Source organism: Trematomus bernacchii, unplaced genomic scaffold (assembly GCF_902827165.1).
Source record: "Trematomus bernacchii unplaced genomic scaffold, fTreBer1.1, whole genome shotgun sequence".
In the NCBI taxonomy this organism is placed as follows: domain Eukaryota; kingdom Metazoa; phylum Chordata; class Actinopteri; order Perciformes; family Nototheniidae; genus Trematomus; species Trematomus bernacchii.
Window position 1 is genome coordinate 5,148,880 of NW_022987739.1, and position 6,687 is coordinate 5,155,566.

The following is a 6,687-nucleotide window of genomic DNA, read 5'->3' on the forward strand; positions in this document are numbered from 1 at the left end:
CTGCTAACAAGCTGTCAGAGCGTTGACGTGTCGTCTTTGTCCCTGCCAGTGAGCTCTTGATTAAAAATAAATTATATGTCAGAAAGACACTTTATTCTAGGGAACGGGGAGATACATTTTAGTTCCAGAGGGAGGGAAAATCAAAAGAGTAACATGTATCAAAACAAAATGCATCAATAGATGTTCTGTCCTTTCCTCCAGATGATGCTGTGTTGTGAGGAGGAGGAGGGGAGCCCTTCTCCAGGGAGAATGATGTCATCCCCCCCCCAGGTAAGTGTGGTGCTATATTAGGCTGAGCCCCGCAGAGTAATGAGAGGATAAGGGCAGAGGAGGGGCCGGACACAGCAGATCCACTCATTTAGTCTTTAGTTATAATGGATAAATACAATACATAGATACATATTCACAACAGCTGTACATACTATACATCACAGCATCTATAGCTACTGCTAATTTACAATGCCCGTCCCATAAGGGCCTTTAAAATAACAAATATTAAACATGTTCACAAAAAAATTAAACCATGTGCTTCATTCTATTGACAATAAAGTAACAGCATTAAGAATTGCCGGCATACTTATAGAAACTGATTTAAGTTTGAGGCTTGGAGTTAAAAAAAATTAAAGTGGTAAATTATAAAGAAAATCATTTAAAGGGGACCTATCATGCAAAATGCACTTTTGTACGTCTTTTATACATGAATATGTGTCCCTGGTGTTCCAGGGAACTCACCAAGTGTCAGAAAACACAACCCTCTCTCTTTTCCTCCATACCCAAATCTCTAAAAACGGGGCTGCAACGGATCTGATACAGATTTGAAATTGTTCTGACGTCAGAAACAGGGCACTCCGCCTATATGGGCAACTCTCCACCTATCAGGGGAATGGGGGGTTGGGCCACGGCCATGGCCATTGCCGCCGAAAGCGCTGGAGACGCTGTAGTACATATGCCAGGCCTGTAAGTGGCGCTGTAGTCTGCCACAAAAGCAGCGAAGAAGACTTCTCACAGAATCAGCCCTTGCAAAAACAGGGCTGGAAAAGAGCAAATAGAGCGAAATGAGGCATGGCTAAAATGCATGATCTGTTTGGTATTTTGAAAAAAAGACTTCACAGACATGTTTTATATAGGTATGGCCCTACAATATATTATTCAAATATAGCATGATAGGTCCACTTTAATGAATTATACATTCTGAAAAGATCAACTTGTGCAACACTGGCTTTGTGAATAGCCATTTGTGATTTGGCCTCATGCCTCACTCGTTATTATTGCATGAGATAGAGACAACAGAAAGCAAACATTTAAATGTCTCTGTGCATTTCAATATAGTTATTGTGGTGTGGAACTACGATTAACACAATTATTTCCTCTTTTTTTGTAGCTTTTCTTTGAGCATTTCACAAAGTGCAGCTGAGTACTACATCAGTAAGAATATCTAAAACGAGTGCAGAGAGAATACTGGAAACGCGTTCTATTAAATATTAAGGCAACGTCAAGGGCGACAGTAACATTACACGGCCATTTCTTTCACTGAATGCCATGTAGACATGCTGTTTGTGCCAAACATTTTCAAGGGACAATATCAGCAGATTGAGTCTTGCTCCAATTCAGTGCTTTCACTCAGGTGTCACACACACAGCAAACACACACCTCTTAAGTCCTTTTACACACTCCTTGTTGGTTTTCATTCCACTTTCTCTGTCCCTCTTTACCTTTCCCCTGATATAGCCACTCTCAGAGAGGAGCTGCTATAGAAAATGATTCCCCCCCCCCCCATGTGATGAGGCACTCTATCACGGCAGTGTTGGCTGGTACAGGAGCGGGCCTGATGACAGCATAATAGCCTGGTAATGATGTCTTTTTCAATTTCCAAGTGTTGGGCAATTTCCGCCTTTTGGTTTGTTTGCCTCTTCCTACAGTATATCCTGTTTACATTTGATGACACTTGGAGTAAAAACTAACAAGAGAGCGTATTTGGTCTGTGCCAGAATATCACAGTTATAGGTGTTGCCGGATCAAAAATATCACTTAATAGGTTACCACTTTACAGTAAGACTACCCTTATAAAGGGTTTACGAATAGTTTGTAATTCATTTATTAATTAGGTTGTGAACACTTTATAAATCATTAATAAGCTTTTATAAGACATGAGATAAACAGGGCAACTGTGACCGGTTGCTTGCCAAATAGTGAGCCCACATTTATCTGTACTGCTAAGCCTTATATTGGCTACTTAGCTTACTTCGTCTTCTTCATCAGCCAGCATCCTTGGTATCTGTTGCTCACTGAGTTGATTCTCGCTAAGTAGCCAATATAAGGCTTAGTCATCTTGCCAAATAGTGAGCCTGTGTTGATGTATGAAAACTATGTTATTGTAAAACTTGTAACTGGTTTATAAATGGTTCTTAATGATAAATAAAGTGTTTACAACCTAATTCATAACCTAATTATAAACCCTTTATGAATCCTTTATAAGGGTAGTCTTATTGTAAAGTGGTATCCCTTAATAGAGACAAAATAACTTAGCTTTGAGTTTAAGCTTGGTTCAGAAGAAAATCTAAGGGCTTGTGATTGCATTTGGTGTAACCATGATGACAGAGGTAATATTATCTTAACAAATTAGTAATTTTAACTCAAAATGTTTGATGTTGTTTAGTAATTTTTGTTTCTAACAAACCTAACCAAACCCTAACCTATTGTTGTCACATCATAAAACTATTTTCATTTTCAACAGTGTTTGGAAAACAATTATCCTGTTTGTAAGAATGTCTTGTAGAGAACATTGTAGTGATGGGAATTACGGCTCTTTGAAGGGAGCCGGATCTTATGGCTCCGTTCCTTTCCGAGAGCCGTTCAAAAGAGCCGTTCAAAAGAGCCGTTCAAAAGAGCCGTTCAAAAGAGCCAGGTTTTTTTTAAGGGGGCGGGGTTAATAGGTTTATCTGCGAGATAATCACCAGGATAATAATTGACTGTATTGCCAGAAATCTACTTTTACTCACAGAAAATGTATAACTTGCTACATCTCAGCCAGCCAAACTACTACTCAAGCAGCATGCGTTATGCCATCGTCTATGGCAAATCTGCATTCAGGAAAGCAAGTTCCTTTAAAGGCGAGTGGATTTATGGCAGGCAGTGAACCAACGATAAAAGAACGGCTCTCACCAAGTACGACTCGGTTCCCTTCGTTCGTACCAAAGAGCCGTTCGAAAGAATCGGATCGTTGGCGAACGTCACATCACTAGAACAATGGACCAAATAAGTATTTAATCGTTGGACTTAAACATTATTGTAACTATAACAAATATGAAAGAGATTGGGCTAATTAGAATAAAAAAGAGTGTGGTTGTGGGTAAATAAGCTGATGGGATGCTATTGGACAATAATGCCAGTCTACCACAGTCAAAACAAAGAGGTTACACACAAAAAAGAAGAGGGATCTTGTTCTTGTTGCTGCTCTTGCTTTTTTTCAGTTTTTTGCAGTGGTGACAACCAATAGATTGCTATGGTAAAACGTTTTTGTTATGTGCTTTTGTCATTGTTATGATATTGGCTTTCTTAAAGTGTAATTGTATGGGTCTGTATTGAATCATTCTCAAAGACGTTTTTGGGAAAGGACTATGCACTTAGGTATTATTCATAGTACAAATGTGAATATTCTTTTTAAAACCCAAGTCATGCATTGTCATGATTTATTCATGAAAGTTGAGTTTGAATTTATTCTTCATATATGTTTTATATGCTTGCCTGTAGAAACATTTCACAGTGTTGTATGTTCAACAAACCGTCTGACCTACTGTTCACAGCATATACAGTACTCTTTTCAGGTCAGTTCCTCAAAATGATTTGGAAACCAAAGACCAATACATAAAGTTGGTATGTTGTATATTCCAAATATGCATCACATTTGACTGGTTTGACGAAAAAAGCACTGAATTAGGCTGAGTAATATCAACTCATTGACTTTTCCTGCTTGAACATGAGAGAGTGATGCTGTGCAGGATGGTGCTGTAGTTGTGCTAGCAGCACAGCCACGGCCTGAAGAGACATTTTCCGACTGACTAACAGAAGGTGCTAGCAGCGCTCAATATGTCATTTTCTCTCGTTTGGCTAATTGCAGCATGTTGCCGATGTCAGCCCCCTAGCAAGACAACATACACACACACATGCACACACACACACACACACACACACACACACACACACACACACACACACACACACACACAACACACACACACACACACACACACACACACACACACACACACACACACACACACCACACACACACACACACACACACACGTTTAAGCACACATCCAGATTTACACACATTTTCATGACTGATCTTTAATGGCTGACTGCAGAATCAAAATGATAGTTATTAACATCTTCCTGCATATTCTGTGTAGGAGTCACCACAACAATTTTCCAATTCTGTTTCGAGATCCAGATTTAATTAAATACACATGGTCTCGCGTAGCATAATTTCCAGTAAGTCCGTCTCTACTGTAATAGCTTTGACTTCCTTATGAAACAACTTTTCTAATCTTCCCCCTCACTTATTGCGGTGACTTCATGGTGAGTCAACAAGGTGACAGAGGCTACGTGTAACGGCCTCTCCAGAGCCCTTTATAATCTGTTCTCTCTTCAAGACAATCATCTTTTTTATTCCCCGTTATCACATGTTTTTTCTGACTGCACTACAACCTGCTTCAGACCTGTCTTTGGGGTCACAGGGGAAATTATGTCCATTTATTTATTAGCCCATCGTGTTTCATTGGGTTAGTCTTTGAATTGGAACATTTATTTTTCCATAGTGGAGCTTAATGAGCTGCCTAGAAATGTGACTGTGTCCACACAGGACCCAATTAAATTAAACAGGAGAACCATCATTCTTCTCTGCCCTCACTTCTGGGTGTTGTGTTCTCCCACCTCACGAAGGACATGGAGAGAAAATTGGTCTGATTCATTTTCTATTGCCAATTAATCGTGGGTGAAGGTGTCAAATAGGAGTCTGGTGTATTTGAGGTGGGAAGTTTGATTACTTCCTTTTCCAATCTGAAGTGAAGACACATTATTTTAACAGGGCTGTACACTAATTACTATGGGAGGCAGGGTTATTTCTTTCTTTTTGCTGAGGGGAAGACAGTCAGACTTTTTTAGAGAAGAGATTTGAGCGTTAAATGTACAAATCTTTGGTATCTCTCTGGTGATACAGATAGAGGTTTGGATTCAGTCATTGCTTGTCTTCCAGTGTGACATATTAATGTATTTTTATTAGCATTTCCTGTATTCTGATGTTGAGGTGTCCTTAGGCAAGACACAGCCCAAAATAGCTCCTAAAAAAGCAAACTTCAAACATCATGGTTAAATTACCAAGTTGTAAAACCCTTACACACAGGCATGCAATTTGAAGGGGTGTTGCTCCACACCCCTTAACTTTTCCCTCACTTTACTGTACACCTGCAGGCTGTTAAATAGTAGAATGGGAAAGTTTGAACCATGCTTAATCTGCAAAAGTAAATGAAGAAAGTACAATATTTGCATTTAAGTTAGATGTATATGAAATGGACATTGTCAAGTAAAATACACTTTAAAAATGTACTTAAAGACAGTATTCACCACTGGAAATCAAAGATTATAAATCTTTATGCTGTGGTATTTGCTGTTTTGCTGCTGGTTGTTGCATCTCACAGGAAGGACACACAGTATTTTGTAATAATTGGGACAATCCAAACTTGGCTCAAAATGAATTCTAAAGGGGGTTTAGTTTTGTGGTTGGAGGCCAACTTTATCCAACATGGCTTTCACTTACCAAGGGCATTCGAGCTTAACACCCACACACATCAGTCCAGTCCCACTACCGCGGAGGAGAGTGTGCTGCTGGGTTTCATACTGCAGTGTGTGTGAGAGAGAGAGAAAGACAGGGGGGGGGGGAGAGAGGATAACGAGGTGTGGTTGGATCAGAGCATTGTGTTATTTGGTAATTCTGCTTTTATATATAAGGGTTTTTATTTAGCCTTTTTTCTCCACATTGATTTCCGGAAATGTACATTTTCTCCCCTTTAGCTGGAATGGCACGATATATAGAGGAGAGAGTGTCTTTAGGTTACCATGGCAACAGGGTGAGTCATTCTGCTGCAGTCAGTTTAGTCACACTCGCACTGACTGTATGTTTCACTTTTTCTCCCGTCTCTATCACTGTCCCCTCCACACACACACGCACAACACACACACACACACACACGTTGATATTCCTATTGTTGTGCATTTAATCAGAGCAGGAGATAACCTGGCTTGAGTTCCGTCTCTCAGTTATCCTCCAATAAAGGAAGTGTGTGTGTGTGTGTGTGTGTGTGTGTGTGTGTGTGTGTGTGTGTGTGTGTGTGTGTGTGTGGTGTGTGTGTGTGTGTGTGTGTGTGTGTGTGTGTGTGTGGTGTGTGTGTGTGTGTGTGTGTGTGTGTGTGTGTGTGTGTGTGTGTGTGTGTGTGTGTGGTGTGTGTGTGTGTGTGTGTGTGTGATAATAGGGGCGTGTGGAATGTCGCTGCTCTCACTTTGATTACTTCTTTATGGATCAGGCTAATCAGTACACCCACAGCTGAGAGGCACACTGTGAAGGAGGTGTGTGGTGTGAGAAGAGATGGGGGAGGCACATAGAGGAGGGGGCACATAACACTACTTTTT